The sequence below is a fragment of the Octodon degus genome, unplaced genomic scaffold, assembly GCF_000260255.1.
Source record: "Octodon degus isolate 3935 unplaced genomic scaffold, OctDeg1.0 scaffold00008, whole genome shotgun sequence".
Classification (NCBI taxonomy): domain Eukaryota; kingdom Metazoa; phylum Chordata; class Mammalia; order Rodentia; family Octodontidae; genus Octodon; species Octodon degus.
Window position 1 is genome coordinate 25,570,233 of NW_004524584.1, and position 11,150 is coordinate 25,581,382.

The following is an 11,150-nucleotide window of genomic DNA, read 5'->3' on the forward strand; positions in this document are numbered from 1 at the left end:
GGGAATAATGGACAAATGAATAAGTATGGAGTGCAGTATCAAGCGAGAAAGGAAATGGGGCTCAGCCACTATTTTTTTCTATATTGTGAGATGGAATTCTTACTCAAGTACAACTAGAGACACATGAGTTCACAAAGAACAGCAAAATTATGTGACCTGGGGAGCAATTTTCTACAAGAAACTGAGAGCACTGATTCCAAACTAAACAGGGATGCAAAATCTCTTTCACACTTTTAACTTCAACTGGAAAGATTTTGCTTAGAATGCTCTATTAGAGTTCTAACCTAAGATTAAGTCTTCTGGGGTAAATATATAAACCATCTATTCAGAATAATGGCTCAAATCACTACTCACTGGTGATTCTGTTTCACTGATGGTAAAGACATTCTTTAATAAAAAGCAGAGTTAATGGAATACTGGGCCTATTTTGATGTTACTAATTCTCTTAAGTGAGCTGAGTGGGAGGCAGTTAACCAGGCATATTATCCCCACTTTACCTCATCACTAAACCCCAATAGCCTGCCTCAAGCTCAGTGTTTCTTTCTTCAATGCTGGCAGTCTGTCTTTTCTACAATTTCTCTGCACACACTGTTGGGTCCCCCCAGGTGTGTGAGAGCAATACACATCGCAGATTAAAAAATGGGTGACATCCAATAAGAAACTCACCAAACTGTGATTGATTTCCATATAATTTCCTGCTTTTCATGTATCTGACCTCCAGCCTTATAGGTGTGGAGGTGGTGCCTCTATCACTCACTCCAGGCTCCCCCAGCTGTGTCTTTTCATTGTCCTCATTGTCACCACTCCCATTACTTTGTCAAACCTGTTGGCTCTGTAGGACTTTGGTAAGACGGTGTGCTAAATTTTCATGCTGTGCAAGTTTTAGCCCGATCACCAGCGTTATGACCTTAGGGAAGACAGATAACCATTCCTATCTTCTTTTATTTTTGTATTAACAAACGTTTTAGTCACAAAATGTGTGGTGTGCAGTGTGATGATTTTACACATATTCACAGTGTAATGATCAAACTCAGGGAAGTTTCAGCTGTCTAGGGAGAAGATAGTCTCAGAATAGTCTCAGAATCTTGCTGCGAAGGTGCAATGAGTTCCTGGATATGAAAACCTTAATTCTGTCTCCACTTTTCACTGTCATTAGGGTTTTTGCACAACCCAAACTAATTAATTTTATTTTGACCTTTTGGGGGCATATTCAATACATGCGCCTCCTAGGTTCATCCATCTTTTTCTAAGCCTTTCTAGAAATTTCCATTCTTTGCCTCTCATTTCTTTAAACTTTGAACATGTAGCTGTTGTTCCATGACCCTTTCATCACTCCATAACCAGAGGCTCTGCATTAGCAGATTTGACCAACCAGAAATAGAAAATATTTTTAAAATTGTACCTGTATTGAATTTATGCTATTTTTCCTCTCAGTTATTTTCCAAACAATAAAGATAACTATGGAACAAAGTGTTGGCATTGTATTAGCTATTGTACATAATCTAGAGAATACTTAAAGGATATGAGAAGATATATGTAGGTTATATACAAATACTAAATCATTTTAGATACAGGACCTGAACATCTGTGGATTTAGGTATCCACATAAGGTCTTGAAAGGAATATTTCTTGGAAACTAAAGGATGACCGTGCCCCATTCTATGCTTCCAAGCATTACTTTTTTACTAAGTCAATGTTGTGGATTGCTTAACTTATATCACCCATCTGAACTGAGCCAGTGTGGTGCTCAATGTGAAAGGCTCATCTGAGGATTGCTGCCAGCAACATTAAAAAGTTTCTGTGAGGGGAATGTTGGTTCTCCTGGGGCCATTGGTTCTTGCTGTGAATGTGGCTATTTTCGTCATTGAAGGAGCACAGGATTTTTTGTCATGGAGAATGACTATCCTTCACTCTGGGGGAGCTCTGGTCTTTGAGCATCACTTCCTGGGTCTAGAGGGGAAGGTGGCATACTATTCAATACCCTGGAGAAGCTTGTCATGTTTGTTTTCCTGATATGAACTCTGTTGTTTTCATCATCACAGGAGCTTGAAACCTCGCTGTTGCTGAAGATGAGTGGGGAACTTTTGCGAGGAGCTCTGGTTCTAACTTTGAGCATCCCTACCTGGATCCACTTCCAATCCCTCCGCCTGCTAGCACAGACCCTTCATCCTGTTGGCACACACTTTATTGCTTCTACCACTGATCTTCAGGCCTTATCAGTGCAGATTCACGGAACAAGCCTGACTAAGGAATTGTCATGTGCTGTCAGTTTCCAGTTCACTTCATCAAGGGCATTGCCTTATGTTTTAGGTCTTCAGCTGAACTCCTGCAGAACATTATTAAGTGATCCAGGCCCTCAGCTGGATTGTTTGGTCTTTGGTGTATGGACAGATTTTCTTTATTCTTTTGAACTTGACTCTTTGGGTGACTATTATAAAATAATCCTATAAATTATGTTTCCTATATTGTTTTCTTTACAAATTCTGACTACAACAGTCTTACATCTGTGTTGTTTCCCCTCAGGGATGGTTCTAGTAACATCAATCTCTATATTAGTTTTCATTAACCTAAACAAGTGATAAATGTATACAGGATTCCCCAGTTCCCTGCTCTGTCACTTCACAGACTCTCAGGCCATGAGTGTGAACAAACGTATGTTTTTTTTTTTCCTTATTAAAAATCTGTTCATAGCAGATAACAAAAGCTCTCTTGGCTTTATGGATGAATAGTGCTTGAAAGATAAGATGAAATGAAATTTAGCACACAATTCATGCTTTGCCATTAATAGCAGATAAAATTTTGAGAAAGATCAGAAAAATAAACCTCACTGTAACAACTGCTGTGTGCAGCTGCTAATCAAAATTTCATTCTTGAGACTGTTGGATGTACTGAATCATATTTGATTAGACATGCCTTCTGTGTGGTTCTCATAATATTTTCTTTCATTCTATAAGAATCTCATCTCGTTGTCATGTTCCATTCCTAAGAATGAGTGGGAGTCAGCCTGTAGAGATGAGCTAAAACTGAAGAAATCTTCAAGCTACAAAAATGTCTCCTATTATTTACTAAAAATATGTATGCCAATAATGAGGTCACACAGTTGCTACATTAGACTCCAAAGAAGTTAACTACATTTGAAATTTCTGAGATAGGGGCCAGGGAAATGGCTCAGTGGAATAAGTGCTTCCTCAGCAAGCACAAAGGCCTGAGTTCAATTCCTGGTTCTGCAAGAAAAAAAAAACCGAAAAAAAAAAAGGAAAAAAGGGGAAAGAATCCCCGAAAAGAAAAAAAACGGTAAAAAACAAATTTTTTTTCCTATTTTTCTTCCACTGTGAATAGTCTTTAGATAAATCATGTTAAACAATCACAAAACACCTAGAATTATCAATGCTCACACCAATTCCCATAAATGGACACGGCATTCTTAGGATGAGAGAGAGGCTGATGTGGATGAAAATTGGTAGACTGTACAGAAATTTGATACTATTTGTGGAAATTAATGAGATAGTTCTAGTCTTTAAATTTACATTAAATTATTGTATTTTTTCTTGATTGAATTATGAACCTCAAAAATTATGTGTGCATTTTTCTTCCCTATACTGTCACTGGAGGTTGGCTGAGCTACTACCTCTCTCCCACTTGTAGTGGGAGCCTTGCTGAGCCCTACACTGCCACCCACCACCACTAAGAGAGCCTTAAGGAGCTTTGGCCTGCTGTCACCATCATCTGAGCCTTCTTGAGCTGCAGTTCATACCAGCTCTCACAGAGGCAGAAGGCGTACTGAACCACACACAGGAGAAGCTTTGGCGAATGGATCCTATGCTCCCCCTGTGGTGAGAGCTTTTCTTATCCACACTCCACCTGTCTACCACATATGCTGGGTCTGGATGAACATGGAGAGTTTTAAAAATGTCAAAACAGTGGAGCAAAAGGCAATCTCAGAATTTCAGTCCACTCAGAGCAAGTTCTGATTGGAGACAAGGTCATAAAAGAACTTGGAAGTCATACATCTGAAATGATAACAATGAAAATAAAGAATACTCCATCAGGCTATAGAAGAAATCAGATCAGAAATAATCCATCCTGTCAAAAAAAAAAATGACAAAAATCATGAAGGATTTGCTCAGCACATCTAAAGAAGACATGGATAAAAACAAAATTGAAGGTAAAAGGAAAAAGATGGGGACATTGAACAAACAATATGGGAAATACCTAAATTACATGAAACCGATTCAAACAGATATCGAAGAAATGAATAATTTCAATAAAGCTGGAAAAACTGAATAAAACTGAAGATAGAATTTCAGACCTTGAAGACAGAATAGCAGCTAGTGACCACGAAGAGCTGTTAAAAATAACAAGGAACTAGGAAATAATGCAACAGCTGCAACATGATGTGAAGCAAAACAATATAAGACTAATAGTTAAGAAAAAGAACAGAAGAAGTCAACATAATTAAAATAAAAAGACCATTCAGTAACAGCAGTGACAGTAGTGACAGTAGTGACAGTAGTGACAGTAGTGACAGTAGTAGTAACAGAAGTAGTAACAGAAAATTTCCCAAGCACAGGAAAAGACTCTGGCATACACTTAAGTGGGGTACAAAGAACCCCAATTAGCCATAATCAAAAATAAATCTATGCACAGACACAAAATCATCAAGATCCCAGAAAGTCAGCAAAATAACAAAATATTAAGATATGTTAGAGAAAAGCAAACAAACAAACAAACAAAAAACAGATCAGTTATATTGGAAAGCCATCAGAATCACAGAATATTTCTTAATACAAATCGTCAAGTTAAGAAGAACTTGAAGTGAAGTATTTTAGGTCCTGAGAGAAGGCAACTTCCAACCCCGAGTAATGAAATATGAAAAACTGTTTATCAAATTTAAGAGAGAAATAAGATACTTCCATTATAAAGAACAACAAAAGAAATGCATGACTACCCAATCAACCTTCTAAAGAGTACTGAAAGATATTACAGAAAGAGGTAAGAAAGAATTAAAACTTCAAGAGCAACAACAGAAAGGAACCATCAAGCAAGGCAAGCAATGATACAGAGGGGAAACATCAGTAAGAAAATAAGATAACAAAGAAAAGCCAATACTTATCAGTTATAGCCATAAATAAAAATGGCATCAATTCACCAATCAAAAAAATAGACTGGAAGAGTGGGTCAAGAAACAAAATCCAGCACTATGCTGTATACAAGAAAACTTTAACTCAATAGGAAATTTGTAAACTGAAAATCAGGATGGAAAAAATACTCCATGTGATAGGAAATCAGAAAAAAAAAAATAGAGATTGCTGTTCTCGTTGCTGACAATGTGAACATCAAATCAAGAGTGATTAATAAAGATATAGAAACTGAAAATGTAATCAAAAACCTCCAACAAAAAGATCATGTGTCCTGATGGATTCACAGCTGAATTCTATAAGAAATTGAGAGACCATGTAATGCCAACTCTACTCAAACTCTTCAATGAAATTGAAAGGGAAGGAATTCTCCCAAATTCTTTCCTGGAAGCAAGTATTACTCTGATACCAAAACAAGAGAAATTCCCAATCAGAAAAGAGAAGTACAAACCAATCTCACTAATGAACACAGATGCAAAAATCCTCAATAAAATACTAGAAGGCAGAATGCAGCAAATCTCCAAGAGTATGCATCACAATGAACTCGATTCATCCCAGCAATGCAGGGATGGTTCAAGATATGCAAATCCATAAATGTAATACAACACATCAACAGAACAACAGCAACAACAACAACAACAAAAAAAAAAAAACATGGTCATCCAATACATGCATAAAAGTCTTTTGACAATATCCAACACCCATTCATGCTTAAAAACAACAAACAAAACAACAACAACAAACAAACAAAGAACCAGATTGCCACCAGAATCTCAGCCTGCTATAGTCTCACATCACTACTTTCCTTTCCTCTTGCCATGGCCACCTATAAGCTGGTGCTCATCCAGAATGGCAAGAGCACCTGGAACTTGGTGAACTGCTTCCGTGGCCAGTATGGTGTCAACTTGAGCCTGGTAGGCCATGAAGAGGTGAAGTGTAGCAGGCAGGTGCTGCAAGATGCTGGCTACGAATTTGATATCTGCTTCACCTCAGGGCAGAAAAGAGAAATCCAGACCCTCTGGATAGTACTGGATGCACTGACCAGATGTGGCTGCCATTGCTGACAACGTGACATCTCAGTGAGTGACACTGCAGGGGCCTGACTGGCCTTAATAAAGCAGAAATGGGTGTCAAGCATGGCAAAGCCCAGATAAAGAACTGTTGACACTCCTATGGTGTCCCACCACCCCCATCCCTTCTACAGTAACATCGGCAAAGATCATTGGTATGCAGACCTCAATCCACCACACCCAATGGAGCCTGATCATCCCTTCTACAGTAACATCAGCAAAGATCGTTGGTATCCAGACCTCAGTGAAGATCAGCTGCGTTCCTTGAGAGACTGAAAGATACTATTGTCAGAGCTCATTTCTTTCTGGACTGAAGAAATTGTTCCCCAGATCAAGAAGGGGACATGTGTGTTGATTGCAGCGCATAGCAACAGCCTCCAGGGTACAGTAAAGCATCTGTACGGTCTCTCTGAAGAGTCCATCATGGAGCTGAACCTGCCAAATTGTATTCCTATTGCTTCTGAGATGGATAAGAACTTAAAACCCATCGAGCCCATGTAGTTCTTTGGGGATGAGGAGACTTTGCGCAAAGCCATGGAAGCTATGGCTGCCCAGGGCAAGGCCAAGAAGTAAAGATCACCAAGCAGCCTGCACCCCATCCACTAACCCTCCACACCTTTCCCCCACCTGTCACACTGACCACATCTGCAGTCATCCTGTGTTATATTTGCTGATGGGCACCAGCGGCTTCCACTTCCCTTTTAGCATTTTGGCTCCTACACCCACTCCCTTGATGGAATCTAGTCAGAACAGTACTTTTAGGACACAACCTCTAGTTCTCAGTCCAAGCCAGGGAAGACTCTTCTTATTCAGGAGTGTTGAGCAGTAGTGAATCTTTGCCTAGTGCTTCTGCTTTGTTTACTAAGGACCTGCATGAGTAGGTAACAGGGATAAATATGCCAAAGCATGGCCCTGAGAAGCAGCACTAGCTAACTGCTCTGCAGAGCTAGACCTGTAGTCCAGTCAGTCAGAAAGCTCTTGACATTCCAGTCAGAAATGAATGTAACCTGCATGGTGAGTGAAATACAATTTCTTCCCTCACCCCAAAGGAGCTGGCTCCAGAAAGTTGGGATTAATCCTGAATTAAGTTTACATGTTCAATTTTTCTACAAAAGAAAAATTACATATCTAAACAAAAACCCTTCTGGGGCTTCTAGTGGTGGTTGAATAGTTTCACATGTGGTCAACAGAAAATAAGCCATTCCTCACACCAGTACAGGTTGAGCTCTGGTCCCTGTGGAGTAGGAGTGCATCCTGCTGCGTATCTTATGTCCTTCTCCCTTGTTTTGACTCCAGCAAAAATGCCTCTTGACTATGTCTAAGTGCAACTCACAATGTCTGATTTCTGAATCATGTTCCAGCTGGCTTTGCCCTGCCACATGGCCAGTACTTATTTTGAGTGTAACTGTAATTATTTTTCCAGATCAGTATAATAAAGGAATGATGTGCAATTAAAAAAAAACCTACAGAAAATCATAACAGATGGGCTATATCTAAAACTGATGAAAGTCATCTATGACAAACCAGCAGCCAACATCCTACTAAATGGACAAAACTGAAAACCTTCAGTTTAGAATGAGGAAGAAGAAAAGGATCCCCACTGTCAGTCCTGTTCAAATATAGTTCTGGAAACATTAGCCATAGCAACTAAATAAGAGAAAGAAATAAGAAGTATAATAATTTGAAAGGAAGAAGTGAAATTATAATTATTTGTAGATGACATGATACTCTACAAAAAAGACCCCAAAAACTACACAAAAAGACTTGCAGATTTAGTAACCCAATTCAATATCATAGCAGGATACAATGTCAATACTCAAAAATCAATAGCATTTCTATGCACAATCAATGCATTGAGAGACAGTAGGGAAAACCTACCTTTGACCATAGCATGAAAACAAACAAAATACTTAGGAACCAATCCCACAAAAGATATAAAACATATGCACATGAAAATTATAGTATTCTGGAAAAAAAGAACAAAGAAGTTTTCAGAAAATGGAACAATATTTCTTGCTCCTGGATAGGAAGAACCAACCTTGTGAAAATGATCATACTCCTGAAATTGTTATACAGATTCAATATAATTCTGATAAAAATGGCATTAGTATTCATTACAGATCCACAGAACACATTCCTAAAATAAATCCATAATCAGAAGAGACCTAGAATATCAAAAGCAATCCTGGCAACACAGTAAAGGCAGGTAGCACCACAATCTCTGACTTGAAGTTATATTAAAAAGCTACTGTGAAAACTAAGCATGGTACTGGCAAAACAAACAGACTTGAGGACCAGTGGAACAAATTAGAAGATGCAGACACAGTGGCAAACACACCCAGCCACCTTATCTTTCCTAAACGGGCCAAACATGCTCACCAGAAGGTGGTCTCTTTATTAAATTGTGCTGGAAACCTGGCTGTCCACATGCTGAAGGCTAAAACTCGATTCATGCCTATCACTATGCAAAAAACTACAGTCCAAATGGATCAAATATTTCAATATTAAAATTGAAATACTAAATTTTCTTGAGAAGAAAGTAGGGAAAAATCTTAAGGACATAGGTGTTGCTATGGAGTTCATGAAGACAAACCAAGCTGCATGCGGAATACTTCAAAGAATCAACAATTGGAATTTCATACATTTAAAAAGTTTCTGCATGTCAAAAAAATCACCAGCAGAATAGAAAGAAAAACCACTAATTGTGAAAAAATTATAGCAGACTGTATCTTAAAAAAGGGACTTCTATCTAGAACATATAAAGAATTTTAAAAATTCAGGCCTCCTAAAGTTAAAAATTTAATCCCAAAATGGTCATCTGAGATGAATACACACTTCTCAGAGGAAGAAATACAAATGAAAAATAAGTATATGAAAAAAATGTTCATCATTGATAATTCAAATGATGCAAATTAAAACAACAAAAGAATGGCTGACATCAAGAAGTCAGCCAATAACAAATGCTGGAGAGGCTGTGGGGAGAAAAGGAATCTTCTTCACTGTTGGTGGAAATCCAGGCTGGTAGAACTACAACAGAAATCAGAATGATGATTCCTCAACAAGCTAGGATTGGAGGTCCCATTCAAGCCAGCTATTCCCCTCCTGGGTATTTTTCCAAAAGAATTGAGATCACAATTCCACATTGACACATGTGTACCCATGTTTATAGCAGCACAATTTATCATAGCTAAATCTTGGAAACAAACCAAATGCTCATCAATGGGGGAATGGATAAAAAGATGTGATAATTTTACACAGTGGCATAATCATTTAGATAATAGATACTTTAACAAAAATTCCAAATATAATAGGGTATAAGTTTTCACTGAAATTAGGCCAGTAAGATAGGTTCTATAGCATGAATACCTCCAGTCTCTTTTCTCCTACTTGGGACTTTAAATTCTTGTGACACACGAAAGAGGAATATGGGTATAAAGAGGGGAAGATTCAAAAATAATGCAAAATCCGTCACAGAGCTTTGAATCATTCTATCAAGTTTTCTTCTGAGGATAACTCTGAGTTATTTTGCACACAGATTTAACATGCACAAGGGCCTGGGTTCAATCCACAACACCAAAAAGAAAAGGAGTATTTCTGCACAAAAGCAGATGATTTGTCCAGAGCTTGGCTCACAGCAAACAGCAGAGTTGCAATTAACTAGCATTAACATTGTAATTGGGCCAGTTGGAATTCTCTGCAGTGAGTGAGACCCTCTGCTGCACTCTCAGGACACCTCCACCTCTCCACAGCCCCTGCCCTCAAGCATGCCCAGTGAGTGAAAACTTCTGTGACACTCTCAGGACCCCCAGATCCAGCCCAGCCCAGCCCCTGTGAGTGTGCGGGAGAGCTTCCGGCTTCCCTGTGCCTGTGGGACCTCTCCGGATAAGAACCCAGGCACACCACATGAGTGAGACCATCTGCCATTCCCTCAGGACCCCTCCATCCCTTCGGAGCTCCAGCCCTCAAACACATCCAGTGAGTCAGAACTTCTGTGACTCTCTTGGGATGCCCAGATCTAGCCCAGTCCAGACCCTGCAAGTGTATGGGAGAGCTTGAGGCTTCCGTGCACCCAAGGGGCACCTCCAGACCAAAACCCAGGCATGCTGTGTGAGTGAGATTCTCTGCTGCACCCTAACAAAATGTCCACCCCACCGGAGCTCCCACCCTCAAGCCCGCCACGTGAACGAAAACTTCTGCAACTGTCTCAGGACCCCCAGAATCAGCCAAGCCCATGCCTGACTAATGTGTGGGAGCACTTCTGTGCTCCCCTGTGGCCCTTGAGCCAGCAAAACAACAGAGGGGCACCATAAGTTCAAGTTGTGCTAGAGGGGCACAACAGGTTCACTTCTAAGGGCTGCAGCAGGAAGGAGATGAACACAACAGCAAGAAGGAAGCCAGACATAACTGGATAAACTCAAACTTAATAGATCTGCACCTGAATTTCAGTAGGTGTTAAGGTTATAATTGCACCAAAGCTCTACACCAAAGGTCAGAGGTCAGTGCTGTACAAAATGACAAAGAGAAGGAGCAAAATGCAATCTCAGGCCACAAGCCCACTCAGAACATGTGCAGAGGACACTAGCTCAACAGAAATGGATGAATTAATAGTGTTGGAAGTAAAGAAACTACAGCAGAAATGTATACAGGAATTCAGAGCAGAATCAATTTCTGAAATAAAAGAAGAAATCTCTGAAATCAGAACATCTGAAGTAAACAATAAAATACAGAAACGTATAAGGGAAATCCAATGCCCACCCAGAAAAAGTGCACAGGACACTAGCTCAGCTAAAATGTATGAATTAATGGCATCAGAAGTAAAGAAACAACAGCAGAAAGGTACAGAGGAACTCAGAATAGAATTAATTTGAAATAGAAAAAAAATCTCTGAATTCATAGCATCTGAAGTAAAGAATCAAATGCAGAAACACATCAAAGAAACCCA

At 39.3% G+C, this 11,150-nt stretch overlaps 1 pseudogene; it reads left to right on the plus strand.

Moving 5' to 3' along the window:
- The first annotated feature begins 5,956 nt into the window (after nucleotides 1–5,956).
- On the plus strand, nucleotides 5,957–6,781 carry LOC101581722 (annotated as a pseudogene).
- The last annotated feature ends 4,369 nt before the right edge of the window (nucleotides 6,782–11,150 follow it).